Here is an 11,697-nt window from a genome sequence, read left to right as displayed (position 1 = left end):
GGAGAGAGGGAGAGAGATTATTGGTGTCAGTCTAAGGGTTTCTTTGCCATTGTTGTCAAAGGGGGAGAGAAACTAGAAAAGACAATGTTGACATCAATGCCAAAGGGGGAGATTGTTGGCATTGAGTTGTCATTGATGTCAACTAGTGTTGCAGGCTACCGATAGAGGTATGTCAACCTGGTATGAAGAAGATTGAACCGGTATGGTAGAAGACAAGTAGATATTGAGACTATAAGTGACTTCACCGATATGAGGAGAGATGCATGTGTGTGTTAGCATGTTGAGTGATAACCAGTAGAGAATAAACCAATTTGGAGGTTGGCCGCTTGTTTATGATGAAGAGGCAGAATGTTAAAATGATCACAAATCACTAGAGGTGAAGATGTGCTATCCATGTAGTGTGCACTACCGGTTAGCAGGAGGAGAAGGTATCACTGATAAGGGCTTGTGCTAGTATGAGTTTGTTGACTGTTCAAGTGTAAACCGACCTTGTGTCAGTGAGCTGAGTATATGACCGATGTGATGCCATGTGGAGTTGAGGTGGCAAGCATGCAGAGGTCGGCGAAGTTTCCATCGACATGGTTGCTGGAACAATTAGTCAACATTAATGTAACCACCACAAATCACAAGATGATAACAGATTGATGCAGCTCTAGGAAGAATTAATGATAGAGAAAGATCAGGGAGTTGTTGGTGCCTTGATTGAAGAAAAGAAATCAGAGTGCAAGAGGACCTCGAGAAGATAACAGCTGGGTCATAAATGAGTCAATAGGTTTCAAGGCCAAAAATCATGGTCGAGATTGCTATCTTTAGCAAATATACATTGGATAATGTAAAATGCATACAAATGCATTCCTCCAATGCAACTGATCGATCCAAGGCAGATTGGATTGGATCTGATGCAGTTTTGGTCGGGTGAAGGAAACCCTTACCGCCCTTAATTTGAATTGATTTCTGGTGTTAGTCTAAAAATTAATTATGATGACTTGAGACTATGATCGGTGTTGCTGCAGAGTGAAAACAAGTGTGAAATTGTTGTCTAAGAGCTGAAGAGATAAACACTTGAAGTTTTTATGAGTGAAGACTATACTAGTAAGGAGAAGCAGGGTAAACCGGTGTAAGGAACAAATCAATAGAGTTAGTATAGGATGCAAAGGTGAAAATATAAAGGAAGTAACAACTGATAAAGAGTGATCGATGTGAGTTGAATTGTGAAGATATTGTGAGAGGAGACTTAGCAAAGTCAAAATCAGCAACAAAGAAAAGTTGTAGTATGTGGAGGAGAGACAGGCTGGTAAGGTCGAAACTAGCTGAGCAGAATATTGTAAGGTTGCAAAACTTCTTTTGCAACAGGGATCTCATTTGTATAACTGTGTTTTATATTATTTTCACTGAGTTGGTGCTTAGTGCAGGGGTTGTAGTTCCTTTAGGTTGTAGTCTATAAATTGTGCAAGGGTTGGTTCTCCTTTGAGTTGGTGCTCATAAATCAGGGGTTGGTGTTCCTTGGGTTAGTGCCCTAAAAATTGTAATAAGATCTTTTACATTGTGAGGCTAGATTGGAGTAGAAGATCTCTGATAGCTATTCTCACCGAGGTTTTTCCCACATTGGGTTTTCCTCATATATCTAGTGTTGTGTGATGAATTCTTGTGCATGTGTTATGTTAATGTTTTAGCAAATCCTTTCTCACACTTAGTTTTCATTGTTTGAGCTATCGGTTGCATAATCTGTTTTATATATTACCAGTTTCTCCCTACTGAAGAAAAAGTATTTAAAATCACTGATTCACCCCCCTTGCAGTGATCCATCGTGTCCAACATTACCTAGCTGTTTAGAAATTGTGGGTTTCTCTTTAGGTTAGTCCTTAGATTTCTCCTTCTCAGTCTTAAATTTTTCCAAGATACTTTATACTCTCCTACAAAACTAGGGTTAAAGTATAGAGATCCCCAATTATCATCTGAGAGCACTCCTTCAAGAGAAAAGATATCCTTATGAGGAGATTCTGATTGAGTAGAAGAATCAAGAGTACTAGAAGGAACAAGATTATTAAAGGAAATAGATGTATTTAAAGAAGTAGTTGGATTGGGGAAAGAATGGAAAGTATTTGAACAAGAAGATCTATATTGTAATGAAGCTTGAAGATTGGTACCTGTTCACCTTTACTTTTCCCCAGTTTGAGTTTTCGGTGGGCCCGGTTGTGATTGCCTTTTTGCTAGCAGGGCAGAGCGCGCAGGACACTTGGTGGCCCGGCGTTGCTCCCTTGTTCCATTTTTGGCACCCAATTTTTGAAGCAGTGCAGGGGTGACAAATGGCAGTGATTTCTGACTGTCCTTCTTGGCAGGCCCACTCATTGGTGTAGTTTGCAAACGGTTTCTAGTGGTTATGCCCTTTTCCACAGTCCGTTCTCTTCAGGCAGAATCTTTTCAGTTCTCGGTAACTGCCAGTCCATTACGGGTAGAGGGTTGCGTTGCAAGATTTGTTTTGCTAGGTGCGGACTCCATAGTGACACGCCATATTTTTTGTTCGAGGGGGGTTGTGCTATTTTGGCATTTTTGGGAAGTAGTTTGTAGGGGTAGTGGCTTACTTAAAGGCAATGTTTTTTTCCTCCCAAAGAAGAAAAAAGGGGGAGGAAGAATTTGGAAGAGAAGAATAGTCTAATTTGCTAAGTAGGAGTTTTCTTTTGTTTCCAGCCTTAAAAACTATTGTGGTCTTGCTATAAGAAGATTATTCAAATTGTGCCTACCGCCTTTATGATGTCTCTCTTGGCCTACTGTTAATAGTGTTTTATGTGCTATTGTCGTTGAAAATTCCGATAAACTTTGGGAGTATTTTATCTAAGACTTCACTGATTAAACTATGTTTTCTATACTTGTTATCTAGTGAATGTGTGATGAATGTTTCCCTTATGTTTTCAAGCAAATTTGGTTGTAGTTTTGATTATTTCCTTGACTCGGATTTATGGATAGTTGAATGGGCTTACAAAAGTTACGCATATTTCTTGATTTCTGCTAGTTCATTGTCTCTCAATGATATGGCACACCGCCTAAGTGTTTTAGTATCTCATTTTAAAAAGTATTGGTTTCCTTTCCCTTTCTTCAAAACCCAAGGAAGAGCCAACTTATCAATCTTGGAGGTCATTTAGTGTTCCTTTGTGCAGTTTGGTCCCCCAACACTAAATTTCCCATAAGGTTGTTTGTCCCCAAAGAAAAATTTAGAGTCAACAGTTCTTTTTGTGGCACGCCTAGTGGGACAAATATTTTAAGAGAAAAGAAGACAAAAAGGGGAAAAACTCACCTACCAGTTAGTTTATGAATCATAGGCCCGTAACCAGGAGTCAAATGGCCCTACATCCCCATCTTCTTTTTCCTCCATTGGTGATTGTCCATTTCGCCTCAGTTGTACCTCCATAGAGTCTCCCCTTATCATAAATGCTGCAATGGCTCAAGTTCCCCCAGAAATTTCGTGACATGAGACAATGGTAGCCCTCTCATTCCTCCAGTTCCACCCGTAGTTTGGGGAGCCATTCCAGCAGCCACGCTAAAAGTCATTCCCAAATTCATGGGAGAGTGTCATAAAACCCCCGGGGAGCATCTACAAGACGTGGCTACGGTTTGTACTGTACATGGCATCACCGAGCAGAATGTAGCTTTGCGATTGCTTGTAGCATCTTTCAAAGGAAAAGCTCTGGATTGGTTTAGATCTCTAGGCCCTAGTACCATAGGGGACTGGGATCAGTTGGGAGACTGCTTCTTTCAAAGATTCTCAGACAAAGCTGATAGATCATCCCTAATGCACCAACTCATTACGATCAAAAGAGCTCCTATGGAGGCATTAACTGATTTCAACCTAAGATTCCAGTGAACTTGGGAAAGGATACCATTGTTCACCTGCCCTCTAGTGGATATGGCCTTCGTATTTTATCTAAAAGCTTTCAATTTCGACATATCAATAATGATTCAAGCTCTAGGGGGTAATACTCTTCCGCAAGCTTTTGACTTAGCAATTCAGGCTGAAAATAACCTTATTGATGCTGGAAAGCTCGCACCTTGCCCTATAATGCCAGTGTTCCCTGAAATATCTACCCAGGTAATAGAAGAAGCCGCGCCGAGCACCTCTGCTCTGCAGTCTATATATTCATTCCCCACTCCTCAAGGTGCTCCCCAAATTGCCTCTCTGGCTGCTGAAGTCAATGATATGAAGAACCTCTTAAGATCCTTCTCTAATGATATTGTAAACCTAAAAAGGGCCCAAGTCTCTCCCACCAAACCTCCTTTTCAGCAAAACTTTCAAGAAAACTGACCTCCCTATCAACATCCAAATTATCGAGTTGAGAAAAATCCCCCACCAAATGGCCAAATAGTGCCTGTCTCTAATCCATTGCAGATCATCCACCCAAGCAGAGGTAGAGAATTGACTGTAGGTCAGAATAACTTGGCGGATGATACCAATTCTTGGTGTTTTCCATGCAACAATGCTCATGCTCCGAGGAATTATCCAAGGGGGAATTTGTAGCAAAAGGTCATGGAACAAAGGAACTCAGATATAATAGCAGATGAATCTACGTACACATCCCCAAGCATGGATAATGCGGCTTTTGTTGCCTAGATGCAAGGAATGTCATTACAACAAGAAGCGGAAATCACCCTTGATCATGCACTTTTTTCCTGGATGGAGGATGATGATACAGTGCTAACTATCGATGGAGGAACTTTGAAAGATGAGGCCCTTATGGTGCATTCAGAATACAACCTTTTCTCTAAAAGATGTTTGACCAGGGAAGACGCCAACAATATAAGGTTGGTACCCATGAATAGGCCCCTAGAACCACCAATCATCATTTTCACCTATCTCAGGAAGGAGTTCATCCCTTACAAATCAAAAGAGCCAAAGGTGTTCATGCCTCTAGCACTAGACATAGTAGAGCAGTTGAAGAAAGCTTCGACTCGTGTCTCTTTATGGGATCTTCTGAGCATCTCAGAATAGAAAAGTCGGTTAAGGGAGGCATTGTCTCATGATCAAAAGGACACAGGCATGGTAGCTCCGCTACACTCTTAGACGAATGGAATAGACCGCCACCTAGTAGTTAGCAAGGCACATCCCCCTGTTGCTTTGACGAATGAAGGCTCACCCTGCACTACACAAGGAGAAGGTAAAACTAAGCCAAATCCTTTCTACCTTACCCTTATAGTTGGAAATAAGCTTTTACATAACTCCATGATAGATTATGGTGCTAGTACTATGGTCATGCCCCCTTATAGTTGGAAATAAGCTTTTACATAACATTAGTTATGACCCCTTAAGCAAGGGTGTAATGCAGCTCGATGGAAATAAAGTCTAGATGATAGGTCTCATAAAAAGCCTCCCTTTGACCTTATTTGCATGTCCGAGTATAACAGTATCCCAAGAAGTAGTGGTCATCGACATCCCTTGTGTCTTTGGGCTCTGTCTGTCCCAAGACTTCACCGCTAAAATAGGAGGATATATGTCCTTGGATTGGTCCCACTTAATTCTTTGTACTTGACACGGCGCTAAGATGAAGATCTTTTCAGAACCCCTTCACGCTAAACATATAGTCAACCAAGCTTTGATCAATTTTGAGCCTACCCACACCTCTATAACCCATGATGAGCGGAAGGTGGTAGAACTCTTAGAAGATGAAGAATTAACCAGGGAAATCCCACTCGAACAAGAAGCTTTCCTAAATGAGTTCATAGACTTTGATCCCTTCTCTAATTACCATGCCACCGGCCTAGGAACTTATTGCATTTTTGAAGAGGATCAGCTGATCCCAAAACTCACTAAAGATCCGCTCTCCAAAGATCAACTGTCTTCGACACTATGGACCCTGCACTTCGATGGTGCCAAATGCAAAATGGGCTCTGGAGCTGGAGTGTGTCTCACCCCTCCTAAAGGTGATCAAATACAAAGGTCTTTCTGACTATAGTTCGCATGTTCGAATAATGAAGCAGAGTACGAAGGACTAATTCAAGGTCTAAACATGGCAGAAAAAATGGGCATCAAGAAGCTCAAAGTATTCGGTGATTCTGAATTGGTAGTACACCAGGTTCGAGGAATATCTAGTGCCAAACATGTCCGTATGAGGTCCTACCACTCCAGAGTATGGGATTTAATAGAAAGTTTTGATGCTTTCAATATCACAAGTATTTCCCGGACACTAAATACTAAAGCTGATCACATGGTGACCATAGGAGCTCATTTTGATCCAACTGTAAACCTTTTACCTAGCCATCCAACAGTCAGCATGTTAGTCTACCTAGCTGTTCCTGATAATGATACATATTGGCAGGTTTTTGAAAGTGATGATTAGATTGCTCTTTTTATTCAAAGCTCAAGTGAGTTTGCTGATCACTTATAACCCAGGGTTAAAGAGGCTTATGGAGACCAGATTATTCAGTTAAGATCCGACACGCTCCCTAATGGGTTGATCACCTTAGAGAATCTGTTTGATCATGAGGACGTCAAGAAGGATAAGCGGAAGCTCACAGTAGATAAAGGAGATTATGCTGAAATGTCAGTCGAAAGCGGAAGGATCCTCAAAGTAGGCAAAGGTGTTTCCTCTGAGGCCAAGGATAAATTGGCTTGATACTGTGATGAGTATGAAGGTGTCATGGCTTGGTCTTATGATGATTTAAAAGGTTACGATCCTAGCATCATTCAGCACACCATCAAGCTCACAAATGGAGCTAAGCCAATCCGACAAAAATAAAGATCGGCTAATCCCAAGATCGAATCTCTCATGGCTCAGGAGTTGAAGAAACTGATCGAGTCAAGGATTATTTACCCTATAAAGCATAGTACATGGGTGTCAAATTTGGTCCCTATGAGGAAAAAGAATGGAGATATTCAACTCTGTGTCGACTTTTGGGACCTAAACCGAGCATCTCTCAAAGACCATTATCCTTTGCCATCAATGGAGTAGTTATTAAGCACTGTAGCTGGATCAGAGATGTTCTCTATGCTCGATGCTTTCTCAAGATATAATCAAGTAAGTGTCAAGTCGGAGGATCAACACAAGACCACTTTTACTACAAAGTGGGGAACATTTGCATATCAAAAGATGCCTTTCAGCTTGTCAAACGCTAGGGCCACTTTCCAAAGGGCCATCGATTTGGCTTTCAAAGAGCTAATAAATAAGATTATCCTAATATATCTAGATGACCTAACTGTGTTCTCCAAACACTGAGAGGATCATTTTGATCATCTTGAGTTAGTCCTGCAAAAATGTCTTGAATTTGGGATCTCTTTGAACCCAAAGAAATGTATTTTTGGGGTTCCCCAGGGGAAGCTACTGGGGCATATAGTTTCTAAAGAAGGCATCTCTATTGATCCAGACTAGGTCAAGGCTATTAAAGAGCTTCCCCTTCCAGTCAACAAAAAGGGAGTGTAATCCTTCTTAGGAAAGGTAAATTTTGTTAGTCATTTCATCTTCGACTTCGCTGGGATAATAAGACCTATCACTCTCATGCTTAAGAAAGACATACATTTTAAATGGACTGCTAAAGCCAAAAATGCCTTTGACCAAATAAAGCATGCCATTTGTTCAGCACCAACGTTATCTAACCCAGACATGTCAAAGGATTTCATCATGTATGTCTATTCCGGTCAGCATAGCATCGCCATGGTGCTAACTCAAAAAGACATCCAAAAGGGAGGAGAACATCCTATATCTTTCCATTCAAAAACTCTCAAGGATTATGAGCTCCACTATAACTTTGTAGGAAAACAAGTCTTAGCTATCATAAAAGGACTGAAGAAATTCAGACATTTCATTGCCTGTAACAAGACCATGGTGTATGTAGCTTATCCCGCAGTAAGAGAATACATCATGGAGAGTGACATCATAGAAAAAAGAGCAAATTGGATCACCAAGATCCTGGAATATGATGTTGACATCAAGCCCACAAAGCTGGTCCACGGGAGAGGTTTATACGAATATATAGTGCAGGACAGTGAACCCCGTGGTCTCGAAGCCACCTTAGAGGAAAAGGTTATGTTTATGTCTGACACCCCTAGTGAAAGTTGGATTGAAAAAAGAAAAAAATTCATAAGGAAAGGGATTTTTCCCAAAAATATTACCCCGGCCAAGAGGAGATTCTATCAACTCCAGAATAGTGGTTTTCACCTCATAAATGAAATTCTCTTTAAAAGAAATTTTGATGGAGTTCTACTTCGATGTGTGGACCAAGACCAGGCTGATAAGATTCTCCAAGAATTTCACTATGGCCCCTCAGGAGGCCATTTCTCTACACCTACAAGCGTGATCAAAATTACTCAAGCTGGATACTATTGGCCATCTATGTTCAAAGATGTACACGCTCTGGTAAGAGGATGTAAAGAATGCCAATATTATATAGGGAGGGGTATGAAGGCAGCCATGCCGCTCAAGCCTATGTCAGTGGAAGAGCCCTTTGCTCAATGGGGCCTCGATTTTGTCGAGATGATCAATCCTCCAAGTTCAACCAGACATAAATGGATCCTAACTACCACCGACTATTTCACCAGATGGTCTAAAGTCATTCCCGTGCGGAATTCATCTGAAAATGAAGTGCTAGCTTTCCTAGAAGAACTGACTTGTCAGTACAGCCCCCCAAAAACTGTTATATCAGATAATGCACATTCCTTCATGGGCTCGCAAATCACATAGTTCGCTCTTAGCAAAGGTATTTATCTCAAAACCTCCTCTAACTACTACCCCCAAGGGAACGGTCTGGCAGAATCTACTAACAAGAACCTGATCTGACTTATCAAGAGGATAGGCATAGAATATAAGAGGGAATGGCACCATCACCTAAGGAGTGCATTATGGGCTGACCATATAACACCCAAGCAGATCCTCAAAACCTCTCTGTACAAGTTGGTATATGGGAAAGATGCATTTTTTCCTTTGTCACTAGAAATTTTGGCGTTACAGTTGCTAAAATCTATGGATATTGCTGAAAATGGCCCAATGGCCGTAAGGCTAGCGGAGATTATGGAGTTAGAGGAAGCAAGGGAAGCTGCCTTCACAGCCCTTCAAGATAGACAAGAAGTTGTAAAAAGGTGGTTCAATAGTAAAAAGAGTTCCGATGTGATTTTCTCCCCTAGAGACCTCATTCTGAAGTACAATGAGAGAATGGCGAAACCAGGTCAGCACGCCAAGTTTGACTACCTATGGGAGGGTCCTTTCCACATCAGAGGATGTAAGGGTTTCAATGCTTTTGAGTTAGAGGACATGAATGGAGACCCCTTCTCCATCCCGATCAACGGTATTTGTCTTAAGCCTTACTATTAAGGGGCCATTCCCCTTTCCATGTAAATAATGTATACTATGTGCATATGTGTGGTGTGTATTTATTTTAATTATTTCCATCTCAGCAAGCATAAGGAAAGAGAGACTAGATAAAGAGAAAAGTAAAATCAGTATATTAAGTCTTTCTCATATATTTTTACAAAATGTGTAGGCCCTCGACCTCTTTCTTGTTTACATCTTGCAGTTTCAACCGCAAGTCATGCTTTGCTAGCTCTTTTTAGAGGCTAGCGTTAGTATCTTCCTCCTTAGTGTTGGAGTCCCCTTCTTCTCCCAGTCATTCCAAATCAGAGGAACTCCTAGGCTCCCCGTGCATGAATATAACCACCAGGTTAGGAGGCTGATCCGATACCAAGACTCTTGGGAAGATATAGTCCCTGAACCCAGTATACCAGTCCATGCCCTCTAGAATGGGGACCATCATATGTATTCGTAGGAGAAACTCAACAGCTAGCTTAGCATGGTATCTATAGGAAGACAATGACATGGTTTTCAGGCCATCGACGAGTGGATGACACTTCACTTCTTCATTCTATAAAATGAAATGCTCCAGGTCAGATGCCTCAGGGAGTCCTAGGAAAGGTACATAATATGCAACTACATCTTTAAGGCCTCCTAAGTAGTCTAAAGGAAAGAGTGCTTGAGTCAGCTATGTTGTCAGTAGCCCAGACTGACTACAATCCAGTAGAGAAGCCAGGAAGCATGAGCAAATATCTGTATTCACCCGGTAATGATCTAGATTGTCAATGAAATCTTCCCTGAGTATCCATTTGATGGCAGCAATTATTATCGGATTCTTTCTTCACGTCATCCTTTGCAGTCTCCAGTCTGAAATGTTCCCTAGGAAAGTGACTTGCACTCTTCTACTGATGAGCCAAACTGGAGTATCCATTTCTTCAGAAACTTCACCATTATAGCTCACGTTGTGATGAAGGAATGTCTAAAAAGACATATTTATAGCAAAGATCTTGGCAGGTAAGCAATCGGCAACTTGAGCTTACCCTTTTCCCACTTCAATGGTCCTATCACACCTCTATTAATTCACATAACATGAATGGGATTATTTTCAAGATATCGGTGTCTCATCAATCACCTCGAAAAGAGGAATGGATGGAAATAAAGAGCCACATGTACTTCCTGGTATGGCATCCCTAAATGCGAAAGCTCCACCAGTCTGTTTTAGCTCATGCGACCATTATTCCTAACTAATCCTCTCGATTAAAGAAAGATTTTACCTAAAGAACTATTCCCGAGGATTGTCAGATCAACCAAGTAGTTTCTTTGGAAAGTGGGAATGATGACTCCCTTCATTTGTGGAGGTTGATTGCTATAGCATTTTGAGTTGGTGTGCGTGTAAGCCAAGCCTTAAATTTTGCGAGAAACAAGGCATGTTAGGCATTTAAAAGTTCCAAATTTCTCCTGACTATCAATCAATTCATTTTGTTGCAATGCTGTGAGGCTAGAGGAAGAAGTGCAGGTTTTCATCTCTTATCTTTGGCAAAATAGGAGAAGACGATTGTCTACCTTAATGGATTCTGAGGCTTCATCTACGAAGGCTGCCCCCAAAGGTTTCTGGGTTAATCTTTTTGAGGAACTATCTTATTCCTCTCTTGCCATTCCACAAAAGAAGGAATATCCAAAGATGAAGGCCAAAAAGAAAACAACGACCTGAAACTCGTCAGTTGTTCTGGATTCTCTAGAGAATGTCTACAATCCTAAGGTCTGAAAGCAACCCAAAAGCCTTAAAGAGGTCGCTTGTTCGAGAATGTTACACCACCGAAATGATCCTCATTCTGTCGCGATGCATTTCTGGAAGAGTGGTGTTCCACAATCTTTGGTCCCTGCAGTTCCTTACTATCCTAAGCTTGTGGCCACCTGTGCGGAGATTTTTGACCCCACCTTATTTTTTGTCAATGACTCGCACCTGAAATTAATCATATCTCCAGAGGCCATTAGAGAAAGGCTATGCTCCCCAATCTTTGAAAATATTGAGATTTTCTCAAAGAAATCCATGGAGGAATTCTGGAATACCAGGAGAGATGTGTTATCTTTCTATCAAAATGCTCTCAATCAAAGTTTGTCAATAGGGCTTCCAAAGTTCCCTTTATCTTACAGTGACCTGAAGCAAGATGACCTCAGAGATATCTCATCTACCTTGGCATGGCTATGTAGTCGTGATAATGATAGGGATATTACTGCTCCCATGATGGACTTTCTTTTTAAATGCAAGAAGCAAAGGGAACCTTTCCACTTCGACTTCTCCATGACTATCACTAAAGCCATGGTCAAGCAGTTATCTGAGTTTCAACAGTTACGACGTTTCATGTTCTCTTCAGTATTGGTGCATTTGCTCCTGCATCAAAATGAAGTTTTCTTCACACAATTTATGTGC

This window comes from Cryptomeria japonica, chromosome 4, assembly GCF_030272615.1.
Source record: "Cryptomeria japonica chromosome 4, Sugi_1.0, whole genome shotgun sequence".
NCBI classification, from domain to species: Eukaryota; Viridiplantae; Streptophyta; class Pinopsida; order Cupressales; family Cupressaceae; genus Cryptomeria; species Cryptomeria japonica.
This window is presented reverse-complemented; position numbering follows the sequence as displayed.